The sequence below is a fragment of the Myxine glutinosa genome, chromosome 4 (assembly GCF_964187855.1).
Source record: "Myxine glutinosa chromosome 4, kmMyxGlut1.1, whole genome shotgun sequence".
Taxonomy (NCBI): domain Eukaryota; kingdom Metazoa; phylum Chordata; class Myxini; order Myxiniformes; family Myxinidae; genus Myxine; species Myxine glutinosa.
The window spans coordinates 99,195,897-99,211,154 of NC_136264.1; positions in this window are offsets into that span (position 1 = coordinate 99,195,897).

Here is a 15,258-nt window from a genome sequence, read left to right on the forward strand (position 1 = left end):
ACCGACAGGCGTGGCTTTGGGGTTCGCGGAGTGATCGCTTGGTGAGTTATAAAAGCGAACGCAAAGCCCTTTTACAGGACTGCGCGTAGGACTTGCCAGCAAGCACATTTACCAACAGGACTTACTTACCAGAGCGCGCATGAACTTACTGATCGGGAGAGCGCACCTTTGTAAAGACTTACCGCGTGAGAGAGCTCGCCTTGACTGACTTGCGGGGAGAACACGCGTTGCATTGACGGGACTGATGCAGTGGCGCTTATGAAAGAAGGACCTTATCAAAGGAATACATTGGAGAGGGGGCGTTTGGCGCCTTTGTATAGTGCACATATTACATACGCAGCGTACCAGCTTCCCCCCGTTATATAAATTGTCCGGTCGCGTTCCACTACACGTGGAGAGCTGCTGCCGTTTTCCATCTGCTGCACGGTATGAGGCGGGGACCGGACGAGGTGGACGCCATCGCCGGACCCTCTACCTGTTCCACCCTACCATCTACAATCCCCGTGTGAGTGTGTATGTTTGTCCGGGGTATTAAGAATAAGACTGTCTAAGGCTGCCCTGTGTTCTGCTTCTTCCTCTTCCTATCCTGTACATTTCTTTCGTTTCCTCTTCTCCTTCTTGTACATTGTGAATAAATTGCCCTGTTCTTTCTTGGTTTCCTCTTATCCGATCGCATCCGTCTTTTCTGTCATTGGGTAAACGTGGCATGATCGGAACCGCCATAATCGGGTTTATTCCCTGTCAACGGCCCGAATCGCGGCTCGCTTCGCTCGGCGTGTCCACTAACGCCGTGGTTCGGGCGGGAGTTATTTCCCTGCTTCGCGCTCGGTGTTCGTAATTAGGTATTTGGGACTAAATTGACCAATAACCCTACCTAATACCGACCGGAAGGAGCGTATAACTTCCAGGACTCGGGTCGGCCAGATAAAAGGACAAGGGGATTAACCCCCCCTTGATAAGGGGAGAGCCGACGTCTGAGACCTGCAACAATATTATATTTAAATATGTTTAAACTTTCCCCTGCAGTGTTTTATTCAGTGGTTTATAACAACATGCTGTTTTTCTTCCTATTTAAAAGGCGTTTTCCAATTTCCTCATCAAATCATTCCACTTCAAAAAATAATTAAATCTCTCACAGTCTTTCCTTTCTACATTCTCCAAACTCACCTTCATTCCACCCCACCTCTATCGTTTTCAAACGGATCTCTGACTTGAAAATCACAATAAACCCAGTTTGTAATATTCGTTTTTCATTAATCATTCACTTTCGAAACTACCTTTCTTTCGAAACGAAACTACTTTCGAAACCCCTCCCCTCCAAAACTCCCCCCTCAACGCCCCTTTCAATTGTCCCCCCTCACCCCTCCCCTCCGAAACTCCTTCCTCGCCCCTCCCCTCCTGAACTCCCCCCTCACCCTCCCCTCCAAATCTCCCCCCTCCCCTTGAAATCTCCCCCCTCACCCCTCCCCTTCAAAACTCCCCCCTCACCCTTCCCCTTCAAAACTTCCCCTCCCCCCCCCACCCTTCCCCTTCTAATCCCCCCCCCCCCTTACTATCTTTCTCCAATTCTCCCTCCTCCTCCTCAAAGCTGCCACCTCCCCACGTCCTCTCCCTTCCATCACATACCTCCACCTCCTCCAACCTTCTACTTTGCTCTGCCCCCCCTCAAACACCACCTCACTGTGCCTCATCCCATCACCATAAAACCTTTTGTCCTCCTCATCCTTCCCTTTCTCCTCACTCTTCTGCAATCTCCGACACACTATCAACAGCTCTCCCTACCTCCCCCTCTAACCCCTCATCTTACCCTACCCCTCCACTGTCCTCCCCATCCCTCTTCCTTCAGGGAATGGACCTCAAACATCCGGGGCCTTCGCTCAAAACCGATTGATCTCTCCATACAGGTTGCTTCTGACAAAGCAGACGTAATCTGCTCAACAGAAAGTTTCCTCCTTCAAGATGTCTTCTGATTCCTTAATACCTGGTTACTCCCTCCTCCGGTATGATAGACCTGAGCCTCATCCTTGTGGTGGAGTTGCTATCTTTATCAAAAACTCGCTTCCTCACTCTCCCTGCACTGCCCTCTCTCCACCCCACCCCCAGGAGTACCTCTGGTTACGGCTTCCCCTCCGATCCCACCTTTTGTTCATATGTGCGTTGTACCGTCCTCCAAATAGTGATGACTCCATTTATATCTCCCTGTCTGACAACATTGACCAACTTCTATCCACTCATCCCAACTCTCACTTCCTCATATGTGGTGATTTCAACTGTCATCATGCCAGCTGGCTGGGTGTGTGTACCTCTCTCACCAGCCATGGCAGCTCAGCAAAGGACTTCTGTGACTCATTGGGACTGACACAATCTGTCAATTTCCCGACCCGGATCTCAGTCAATGGAGTATCTTCTCTTCTAGACTTGGTTATGACAAACTTCCCTGCAAATGTCTGCTGCTCTTCTTCTGCTCCAATCGGTTCTTATGATCATTTCCTTGTTAAAGTAGACATCTTGATCTGCTTGACAACCCAGACATCTTGACAATCCAGACTTGATCTGCTTAACAGAAACTTTCCTCCTTCAAGATGTCGCTGATTCCTTAATATCTCTTCCTGGTTATTCCCTCCTCCGGTATGATAGACCTGAGCCTCGTCCTGGTGGTGGGGTTGCTATCTTTATCATAAACTCTCTTCCTCACTCTCCTTACACTGCCCTCTCTCCACCCCACCCCCAGGAGTACCTCTGGCTACGGCTTCCTCTCCGCTCCCACCTTTTGTTCATATGTGTTCTGTGCCGTCCTCCAAACAGTGATGACTCCATTTACATTTCGCTGTCTGACAACATGAACCAACTTCTATCCACTCATCCCAACTCTCTCTTCCTGATATATGGCGACTTCAACTGTCATCATGTTGGGAGCTCAGGTTCCTCTCTCACCAGCCTCGGCACCTCAGCAAAGGACTTCTGCGACTCATTGGGACTGACACAATCTGTCAATTTCCCGACCCGGATCTCAGTCAATGGAGTATCTTCTCTTCTAGACTTGGTTATGACAAGCTTCCCTGCAAATGTCTGCTGATCTTCTTCTGCTCCATTCGGTTCTTCTGATCATGTGCTTGTTAAAGTGGGTATCTCTCTGGCCATTCTCAGAGAGCCTCCTCAGCGTCGACGAGTCTGGCATTTCAGACAGGCCGACTGGCACAGTCTTCAAGCAGCCATCAATCATGTGGACTGGTCTCCCATCTCCACTGCCTCTGACATCAACTCTTCCTGGGAATTCTTCCAAAGTAAACTGCTCTCTCTCATGCACACATTTATCCCATCTCGTCTTCAGTTGTCTTACCCTTCCTCTCGTCCATGGTACACTGAATCGTGTGGTGAGGCAGTTGCCCTGGAACAACTTGCCTTTGCCTCTTGGAAGGCTATTCCAACTGAAGGCAATCTCAGTTCCTTCCACCAAGCTCAGAACAAGTGTGTGTCTACCCTCAGGAGTGCCAGGAAGCACTAGCTCTCCACACTGAAGAATGAACTCTCAAACCTGTCTCCTTCCTCCAAATCCTGGTGGCATCTGGTCAAATCTGTTTCTGGTGTTTGTTCCCCCTCCATCCACTTCCATACCTCAAATGGCTACACAGTTGACACTGCAAGTGACAAAGCCGAATGCCTCAACTCTGTTTGTCTCAAAATCTTGTGTCCAAAAACCCATCTCTCTCTGTACCCACCTTACCCAATCGAACCCAGCTGCTCCTGGACTCTGTGTCATTCTCTCCTGACAAGGTAGAGAAGTTTTTGTCAAACCTCGACTCTGATTCTGCAACTGGACCAGACGGCATCAGCCCACGGGTCCTAAAATCCTGCTCTGCCGCTTTATCTCACCCTCTCTCTGTTCTCCTCACCGTCTCTTTTGCCATCATCTTGGAAATCAGCAAACATTACCGCTTTACACAAAAAGGTGCAAAAACAGATCCTTCCAACCACAGACAAATCAGCCTGCTCCCAATTATCAGCAAGGTCATGGAATGAATCATCGCTTCTGACATCAAATCCTTCCTCTTCTCCAATACTTTGATCTCGGATCATCAATTTGGATTCAGACCAAGTCATTCTACTCTGGACATGCTGCTTCTGCTGTCCCAACAATGGATGGAGGTGCTCAATGCCAAACAGGAAATCAGAGCTGTCTCCCTTGACATATCACGTGCCTTCGATATGGTCTGGCACCCAGCTCTGCTCACCAAACTCTCCTCCTGTGGTATCCATGGAAATCTCCATGCATGGCTGGCGGACGTCCTCTCTGGTCGTAGTCAACGTGTGGCCCTGACTGGGTTTCTCTCATCTCCCCTTCCTGTTCAGGCTAGAGTTCCCCAAGGCAATGTTCTGGGCCCTGTGCTTTTTCTGGTCTTCATCAATGATCTCTCCGACTCTCTGGAAAATCCTCTCTATCTCTTTGCTGATGACTCCACTCTCTGTCGCTCCATACCTCATACCTTAGATCGGCAGTCTGCATCCTCCTCACTCTCTGCAGACCTGGAAAAAATTCACAGACTGTTCAAACAAGTGGAACATGTCTTCCAATCCTGAAAAATCTCACACTCTCAAGATGTCTCTCCGAAAAGAGCGACGGGACAACTCTCCCATCGACTTTCTCAACAATCCTCTCCAAGAAGTTCTGTCACTCAAGCTTTTGGGTCTCACTGTCTGCCATGATCATTCCTGGGAAAACCACATTTCCAAGCTGGCCTCCAAAGCCAGTCGCCGACTGGGCATCCTCCGTCGTGTGAAGTCCTTCCTCCTGAGCTCCTCACCACATACAAGGTTTTCATCCGCAGCTCAATGGAATACTGCTCTCCCCTCTGGGCTAGTGCTCCTGCCTCACACCTAGCTCGGCTTCACGCTGTTGAAACCAAAGCTTTCAGAACCATTGAAATCTCTCGCGATGAAGATAACTCCGAGGGCCTTTCACTCACTCACCGCAGGCAGGTTGGCGGTCTTTCTGTCTTCTGCAGACTCCTCTCTAGCCTAGCCCCCCCTGCTCTGTCTGTGCTCTGTCCCCCAAATATTCCTACAGGTCGCACAAGATCTGCCAGCAACCCTCTTCTGGTGAAACTGCCAAAATCAAGACTCTCTGCTCACCTTCATTCTTTCATGCCTCTTTTCTCCCGCCTCTGGAACAAACTGCCTCACTCTCTTCAATCCCACTCCTCCCTCGAGGTCTTTAAAACAGCTGTTCACCACCATCTCTTGCCTTCCCCCATCCAAAACCCTGATCTTTTCTACCCCCGTTAATTCACCCCAGATGTCCACTTTCTGGAAATACCGACTTCTTTCCTGGGAGTCCTGACAGGGTCCATGTGTTTTATACCTCTCCCAACCCCCCCCCCCCCCCCCCCACCTCCTCGCCTTCCCATGCCGCCTCCCCCCAAGCCCTCTCCCTCCCACAGATCTCCCGATGTCCCTGTTCTTTCCTGTTGTACTTGTGTGCTTCCCTCTCTCTCACCTCCTTGTCTCCCGCTCCCTTTATTACATGCTTTATGTGTAAGTTTTTTTAGTGATTGATGTTAGCTCTTACACGAACCTCGATCTTGTATACAAAAGAAATAAATAGCACCACAAAGCGGGCGTAACCCCTCAGCCCATGCATGGTGGAAACCAATTTCAAGATGGCTGCCGTGGCGGCCATATTGAAAATCGCAGCACACCCAGGAACCTTCCTTTACTCAACCCCAACACACACTGCAAAAATGGATTTAATCGGACAAGCTGTTCTGCTCGAAATTGACGGAAACCAATTTCAAGATGGCTGCCGTGGCGGCCATATTGAAAATCGCAGCACACCCAGGAACCTTCCTCGACTCAACCCCAACACACACTGCAAACATGGATTTAAGAGGTACAAGCCGTTCTGCTCGAAATTGACGGAAACCAAAAGTTGATGGACACCCAGATGGCTGCCGTGGCAGCCATATTGAAAATCGCAGCACACCCAGGAATCTTCCTCTACTCAACCCCAACACACACTGCAAAAATGGATTTAATCGGACAAGCCATTCTCCTTGAAATTGACGGAAACCAAAAGTTGACGGACGCCTGGACGACGCCCGCGACGACAATACCCCTTAGCCCGATTTGGGCTGAGGGGTGAAAAGAAATAAAGGTAATTCAAGTTGGCATTCAGGTTGTAGAATGGTAAATTATATTTATGCATATATGCAAATTAAATAAATAAATAAAAGGTGGTCTGTTGGTCATGGAGATGGTGAAGTGTATGTACAGTCACGTGAAAAAGTAAGTACACCCCATGTAAAGTTTTGACTTTTTCAACATATTTCAACATGCAGCTATTTGATCTTCATTTCAACAATATTGATAGATAAAGGTGATATAATCTATCTATAATTCCAGTAATCTCTGTCTGTCTGTCTGTACGTTTGTTTGTTTGTCTGTGACCGCTGTTTCTCGACAACCACGGGTCCGATATACTTGAAACTTGCCAGGTATATTGCTGGGGACCCGAGGATGTGCCTTTTCAAGGTTTCATATTAATCGGACAATTACTTACCGAGCTATGTCCAAAAAACGATTCAACCAATCAGAGAGCAGCGAACGATCGCGTGTGCCGAACGTGGCGGGCACACTCTGCCTCGGATGGCACATTTGAGAGCGTATTCATTTATTTCACGTTTGCAAACTATGTTGGCGTTAAACTATGTTTTACAACTAATAAAAACGAATTTGCGATTCATTCGCTTTCCTGCGCGTTTGTGTACGCGATGGCGATTTCTTTACCAAACTCCGGAAGCCGTTCGCTTTGGACCGAACCATTTCATGTAAATAGAGGGGGGGGATTGTCACCACTCGCAAGCCGTTCGCTTTGGACCAAACCATTTCATGTAAATAGAGGGGGGGGATAAAATTTTAGATATATATATAGTACGGGCATGCCCTAGTCTATCTATAATTCCAGTAATCTCTGTCTGTACGTTTGTACGTTTGTACGTTTGTCTGTGACCGCTGTTTCTCGACAACTACCGGTCCGATATACTTGAAACTTGCCAGGTATATTGCTGGGGACCCGAGGATGTGCCTTTTCAAGGTTTTAAATTAATCGGACAAGTACTTACCGAGCTATGGCGATTTAGCCGTTCGCCGTTCGCTTTGGCGTTGCGAATGGACCAAACCATTCATGTAAATAGAGGGGGGGGGGGGGGGGTTCTGTGGTCGTTCGCTTTGGCTTTGCGAATGGACCAAACCATTCATGTAAATAGAGGGGGGGGGTTCTGTGGTCGTTCGCTTTGGCTTTGCGAATGGACCAAACCATTCATGTAAATAGAGGGGGGGGGGGGGGGTTCTGTGGTCGTTGCGAATGGACCAAACCATTCACATCGAATCATCGAATCACATCGAATGGACCAAACCGTTCGCTTTGGACCAAACCATTGCATGTAAATAGAGGGGGGGGGGGTTCTGTGGTCGTTGCGAATGGACCAAACCATTCATGTAAATAGAGGGGGGGGGGGGGTTCTGTGGTCGTTACTGCCACGTGGTTTCAAAGTTTTTTTTTGTTGTTGTTGTTTGCACGCATGTTTTTTTGCACCCACGTACGGGCACGCCCTAGGATGTTTACACACACACACCCCTACACAAATTTTTTTTTTTTTTTTTTTTTGGCAAGGAACGGGCACCCACGTACGGACACGTCCTAGCTTATATATAGTACGGGCATGCCCTAGTATAACAAATACTAGCGGGGTCACCCGTGGGAATCCCACAGGCATGGATGTGTGTGACATTTCGACATATTGAGTTAGATGCTGCACCTGCACATTCAGTTATATAAAATGGTTACTGGCAATTGATCACATCCACAAATGATGTAATCCACACAATTTATGTACTTCACATAACGTTAATAGGAATACATGCCCATGTAGATGGGAAATACAGTTTGTTTGAAATAAATCACAAATATCAGAAGAAAGTTTTTAAAATTTAGAACTATTCTCACTCAGAGTTAAACATCACCGTAATATTATGCGGTTGCTTCAACGTTTTCGGTGAATTATATGTCATTCCCATCTACACGGGCATGTATTCCTATTAACGTTATGTAAAGTACATAAATTGTGTGGATTACATCATTTGTGGATGTGATCAATTGCCAGTAACCATTTTATATAACTGAATGTGCAGGTGCAGCATCTAACTCAATATGTCGAAATGTCACACACATCCGTGCCCGTGGGATTCCCGCCCGTGGGATTCCCACCCGTGGGAATCCCACGGGCATGGATGTGTGTGACGAATTTTAAATATATGTCGACTGATATTTGAGGCGGTGTATTTTCGTTTATCATCATGGCGCGATTTTAAAAAATATATCTCTGCATTTTCCTCTCCAATACCTCCTCACACTTTACACACACACCGGCCCATGTTTACATATACACACACACACACACATATACACCCACACACATATACACCCACACACATATACACATATACACACACACACGTACATCGACACACATGCGCATGCGCGCGCACACACACACACACACACACACACACACGTACAGACACATATGCACATATGCATACACATATGTATCCACATATACACATATATGCACATTATACACATATATACATCTCCACACACACACACACACACACACATATATATATATATACACATACACAAAAGCACACACACACACACGTACAGACACATATACACACACACATATATATATACACATACACACACACACAGACATATATATACACATACAACAACAACATGCATTTTAAGGCCATTTTCCCTGCTAGAGCGGGGGTTAGCCTACATACACATACACACACATATATGCACGCACACACACACACACATATATGCACGCGTGCACACACACACACACACACACACACACATACACACACATATACACACATATACACACATATGCATGCGCGCGCACACACACACACACACACACACACACACACACACACACACACACACACACACACACACACACACACATGTCCCACATGTATATATCCCACATCCCACATGTATATACATGTTTAAAGTGTACGTGCCCTTCCCCCCTCCCCCGCCCGGCAACGCTGGGTACTTCTGCTGGTAACTAATAAAATAAAAACGAAGAAATATCTCTCGGTAATTTCATGAAACTCGGTGGAATTGGATGAAATTCGCTTTGTGAATTCACTCGGTTTATTCGGTTCGGCTCGGTTCACTCGGTTTAAAGAAAAAGCGATAATGTCGACATGTTGCCGTCTGTGTCATGTTGGGCGGTGTATGATACTTGTTGGCGGTGTTGGGCGGTGATATGGTGTATTTTAAAATATATATCTCTGCGTTTTCCCGCGTTGCTGACACCGAGTCTAAAACCATCAATAAAAATGAAATCAGATGGTGAGTTAGATTGGAGATAAAGGCGTGAAAGAGACTCAAGATCCGAAGGATCGGATCGGATTTTCTTCCCGTTTTTTTTCAACCGAGTCTAAAACTATGTTAGCGACTGCGAAAAATGAAATGATATATCGAATTCGAATTGAAATAAACCTGTGTGACAGAGAAGGACAGCACGGGCCTAACTAAACAGGCCTCAAAGCTATTCGACAAGGAGGAGTGGGTGGAGCTACTCTGCAAACCGAGTAAGCCACACCCCCGGACAGACGTCCAACAGAATCACCTTCGCCTATTATAATATAGATCATGAAACATTTGCATTTTGTAGTCCATTGTATAATTTAAATAAACATAAATGCAAATTTCGCATGTGGAAAAGTAAGTACACCCTTGGCTCTAATAGGTGGTATTGCCCCCTTTGGCAGAAACAACCTCGAGTACACGTTTCTTATAACTGTCTACCAGTCTCTGACATCGACTGGGAGAAATTTTTACCCACTCCTCCATGCAGAATTCTTTCAGCTGTGCGATGTTTGAGGGGTTTCTTGCATGCACAGCTCGTTTCAAATCCCCCCACAACATCTCGATAGGATTTAGATCCGGGCTTTGACTTGGCCATTGCAGAACCCTCCATTTCTTTCTTTTCAGCCATTCCTTGGTGGATTTACTGGTATGTTTATGGTCATTGTCATGTTGCAAGGTCCACCTTCAGTTGAGTTTCAACTTTCCGACAGATGGCCTCACATTATCCTCAAGCACCCTCTGGTACAATGAAGAATTCATATTGGAAATCTATGATGGTGAGCTGCCCAGGCCCTGATGCAGCAAAGCCGCCCCAAACCATAATATTTCCACCACCATGCTTTACAGTTGGTATCAGGTTCTTGTGGTCAAATACTGTCTTTGGTTTTCGCCAAACATGTCTTCTGGTACTGTGGCCAAATAGCTCTACCTTTGACTCATCTGTCCAGAGCACATTGTTCCAGAAGTGCTGGTCTTTGCCTCGGTGTTCATTGGCAAATTTTAGTCTTGCCCTGATGTTCTTTCGGGACAGTGAAGGTTTCCTCCTGGCACACCTCCCATGTAGATCAAATTTGTGCAGCCTCTTTCTAATGGTAGACTCGTGCACTTTGACATCAACAATGGCAAGAGCTACCTGTAGGTCCCGTGATGACATTCTGGGGTTCTTAGACTTCTTTCAGCATCTTGCGGTCTGCTCTCGGGATGAACTTGCTGGGGGCGGCCTGGCCTGAACAAGTTGGCAGTTGTTTGGAATCTTCTCCACTTGTATATGATCTTCCGGACAGTCGAATGATTGATTTCAAATTGTTTGGAGATCTTTTTAAATCCCTTCCCAGACTCATAGGCATCTATAACATTCTTTCTGAAGGCCTCAGCGAGCTCTTTTGATCTAGGCATGGTGATGCCGCACACTTCAACAACAAAGAGCAAACCAAACTAAATGTCTGAGGTTTAAATAAGACAGGTTCCTCCAAGATCCTCTCTAACGATGTTCTAATCATTTGCACCTGAGCTGGTGCACCTGATTCTAATTTTAGGTATTTGAAGTAGTGATAAATGTAGGGGTGTACTTACTTTTTCCACATGCGAAATTTGCATTTATGTATGTTTCAATTATACAATGGACTACAAAATGTAAATGTTTCATGATATTTGTTATATTATATCACCTTTATCTATCAATATTGTTGAAATGAAGATCAAATAGCTGTATGTTGAAATATGTTGAAAAAGTCAAAACTTTACATGGGGTTTACTTACTTTTTCACATGACTGTATACCTGTATGAATAGATGAATAAAGATTTCTGAAGCATGTACAAACTTGTAGCATTCTCACCCATAAATCTTTTCAAAAATTGGCAAAAGCCGGAAATTGTGTGTCCGATGACTTTTTCCTCTAATCCCCAAATCATTTCAGGTGCCTCATGGCCAGATATTATTGCATAAGGAAGGCCGAGACCTGGAGGTTCGCATACTAGCCTCAAATAGTGCGGTTGCCAAATCCAATTTTTTGCCTGAACCTGGAAATTTTATGCAAAGTTTTTTTTTGATTGATTTTGGTAGCCTAGGGTCCACTCTTTCAGAATCTGCCGGGTGCACTCCGTGCACCCTTGAGCGTTTTGAGAAATTCAAGATGGCGTCCAAGAAAAGTCCGGCGGAAGTATGACTGAACCTGGAAATTTTATGCAAAGTTTTTTTTTTGATTGATTTTGGTAGCCTAGGATCTACTCTTTCAGAATCTGCCGGGTGCACTCGGTGCACCCTTGAGCGTTTTGAGAAATTCAAGATGGCAGTGACAGTGTGACAGTGAGTAACCATCTTTCAGAACCTTCAATGCAGTACCTTTGCCAACCCCATAGCAGCATGCTACCGTATCACACCCAGTAAGAGCATGGGCTGGCAGTAGTTCATTCACAAAAGACACATGCTTCTCTACGGCTTTTCCAATGTCAATGACTGTTCGTTCCTTAATTGGTGATTCCATGGTGATACGATTTTTCATGCTTCCAGCGTGATAATAATGAAGCAAGAGAATGAAAACGTCAGTGTCATCGGATATCACAGTTATATCACTCTCTTCATTATTTCGAGCAGACAGCATCACCTGTTGGACAATGATATTGTCCGCTTCCTCATGACTAGTTAGTCTAGTAGGAAGACTAGGTCCCCCTGCACCCCCCGGAGATATACTTCTAATCAGTGTTTCTAGATTGGAAAAAATGTGTAGAAAATGACTAGCTATGGCCCCAAGCTGAAAAAATGTCCCACATACCATTTTTATGCAAATTACTGCTGCCATTATCAAAAAAAGACTAGGTCCCCCTGCACCCCCCGGAGATATACTTCTAATCAGTGTTTCTAGATTGGAAAAAATGTGTAGAAAATGACTAGCTATGGCCCCAAGCTGATAAAATGTCCCACATACCATTTTTATGCAAATTACTGCTGCCATTATCAAAAAAAGACTAGGTCCCCCTGCACCCCCCGGAGATATACTGAAACTGGCAGTGAACTGGGTGACAACTGGGATGCCAACCCTGAGGTGGAGAGGCAGTTAGAAAAATTCACCTGTGTGATGTACGGCCAGAGTCGCGAGTCATCAGTGGACATTGTCCGTGCCAAGCTGCTACGAAAAATGGTGGGAGAGGACAAGACCCTCACATCCAAGTCCAAGGTTGATCTGGCTCGCCTTCCTCCATGCCAGTCTGCCCTGAAGCCGCACATCCAGCGTGTGAACCACCGCGTAGCATTGTACAAAAGAGCCGATCAACCTATCATCGAAAAGCCAAAACCTTATGAGGAGCAAGGATGGATAAGGACTGATGAAGGACTGTTGAAACCAATGTGGTCCAGTGGTCCCATCCTACCAACCTCACTGGTGGATCTTCTGAACACAGGAGAGCACGAAGAGGAGGAGGAAGAGGAAGGAGAAGAAGAGTTTGACTCTGACGATTTCGATGAAAATGATGATGACTGACTCAGTGTAGAATCACTAATGCTAATGATGTTTATCTAAAACAAGCAAGAGAAGAGTGGTCACATTGAGTGCTAGGACTATTTTGACAGTTGTAATATTTAGAAAAATAAAACTTTGTGTTAACGTCTGTGTAGACGGACCTTAATATGAGTCTATTATTTCGTAAAACTGTGATTATTTTGTAAATAAAGCACTAATTAGCATACTAGTATACCATAGACACATGTAATCATGTTATGAATAGTTCTATCATGATCTATGCCCTTCAAAACATGGGTCTAGACACCTTCATTTTTCAATTATCTGCAATATTGGCTGAGATATGTCAAAAATCGTTTTTTTTATAATGGCAGCAGTAATTTGCATAAAAATGGTATGTGGGACATTTTTTCAGCTTGGGGCCATAGCTAGTCATTTTCTATACATTTTTTCCAATCTAGAAACACTGATTAGAAGTATATCTCCGGGGGGTGCAGGGGGACCTAGTCTTTTTTTGATAATGGCAGCAGTAATTTGCATAAAAATGGTATGTGGGACATTTTTTCAGCTTGGGGCCATAGCTAGTCATTTTCTACACATTTTTTCCAATCTAGAAACACTGATTAGAAGTATATCTCCGGGGGGTGCAGGGGGACCTAGTCTTCCTACTAGACTAAGTTGAAAGGTCCGCCCTTCTGATCACTACACCACCATGGCTGATCTCAAATGGGGCAGCGTCCTCACCAAACACTATCAACTTGTGGCTTTGGGTGTATTCATGGAATGAATAGAGACCATAGAGAAACAATCCCACGAATTTCAAAGGAGGAGATGTCGGAGCCAATAGAATATGATGTCACCATACAGAGATACAATGGTCCCAAGAAACCAAAAATGCCCGAGAGTGCTGCTGTTAGCACAGTTCTCCCACTCAAGTTACTTGCGCAACAGGCTACTCTAAAACAAAGAGCGGACGAAACTGACTTTGCCTTCTTTCAGGATGTTCAGAAACAGAATTGTCCCGAGTACAATGGCTACAACACAGCTCTTACACGCAATCAAGGCCAAACAGAACAACCTAAGACTAAGACGGCATACCTACCTTTGATTGATCTTGTGCCATTCCACCCAGATACAATAATGACAGCAATGGTGGAAGCTCAAAAGGTGACACATAATGCTGACCAAAAGTTTGTGTTATTTACCTGTGACTTACAACTGTATAAAGTTGCATTACATGTGAAGTGGGCTTACCCAGAAAAGTTTTCAGATGTCATCCCGCGCTTGGGTGGCATGCACTTTTTGATGAGTTTCATAGGCTGCATCGGGACTCTGATGGAAAAGCTATCATCCTGGGTTTGAGTCCAGATCCAGGTATAAACTGCCATCCCGGCGTTTCACAGGCCAGGATGATCAATCACAGTGCCGTCGCTCGGATAGACGTTAAACGGGTATCCGGTCTGCCAGCATTCGTTGCTGGCCATTCAAGATTCCACGTTGCTCTTCACGAAGAGCAGGCAAGCTATCACCGGCAACATGAACAAATCCCAAATTCCTACCCTAACAAGCAGAGGGCACTGCATCAGCGGCACAGCATTGTACTGCAGCATAGCCAAAGATGTGCTGATTGACATATGAAAGAAATGCGTCCAGTCATTTTGGAGAAGAGGCTGCAGACGGACTGACAGCACCCAAAATATGTCCCCAAACGGGATTACACCCGATTGGGGGCAAAAATAAAAATAAAAGCTCACAAAAACAACCACTTAAAGCCGGTTGCAAGGTCAACAATAGTTTTTTTTTTTTTTGTTTTTTACAATGTTGCAAGTAATGGACAGCGGTTTATTTATTTAATTTTTTACAATGTTGCAAATAAGAGGCAAAGGTTTATTATTATTACTTTTTTTACAATGTTGCAAGTAAGAGGAAAAGGTTTTTATTTTATTTTATTTTTTACAATTTTGCAAATGACACAAAGGTTTATTTATTTAATTTTTTAAACAATGTTGCAAGTAAGAGAGACAAAGGTTTATTTCTTTAATTTTTTTTACAATGTTTCAAGTAATAGAAAAAAGTTAATTTAATATTTTTTACAATGTTGCAAGGAAGAGACTAAGGTTTATTTATTTAATTTTTTTTACAATGCGTAGGGTGTTCCAAGTTTTTGGAATGATGGGCCTGATCTACGAAACATCAACATTTTATATTTTGCAATATATTAAAAGAATGTAATATATAATTCGTTTATTTTTTTTTTCTTCCAAATTATACCGATTGAATGAAGAATAAACAAGTACAGATACATTCAAAATACACTGCCACATGCCAAACAAATAAATAAC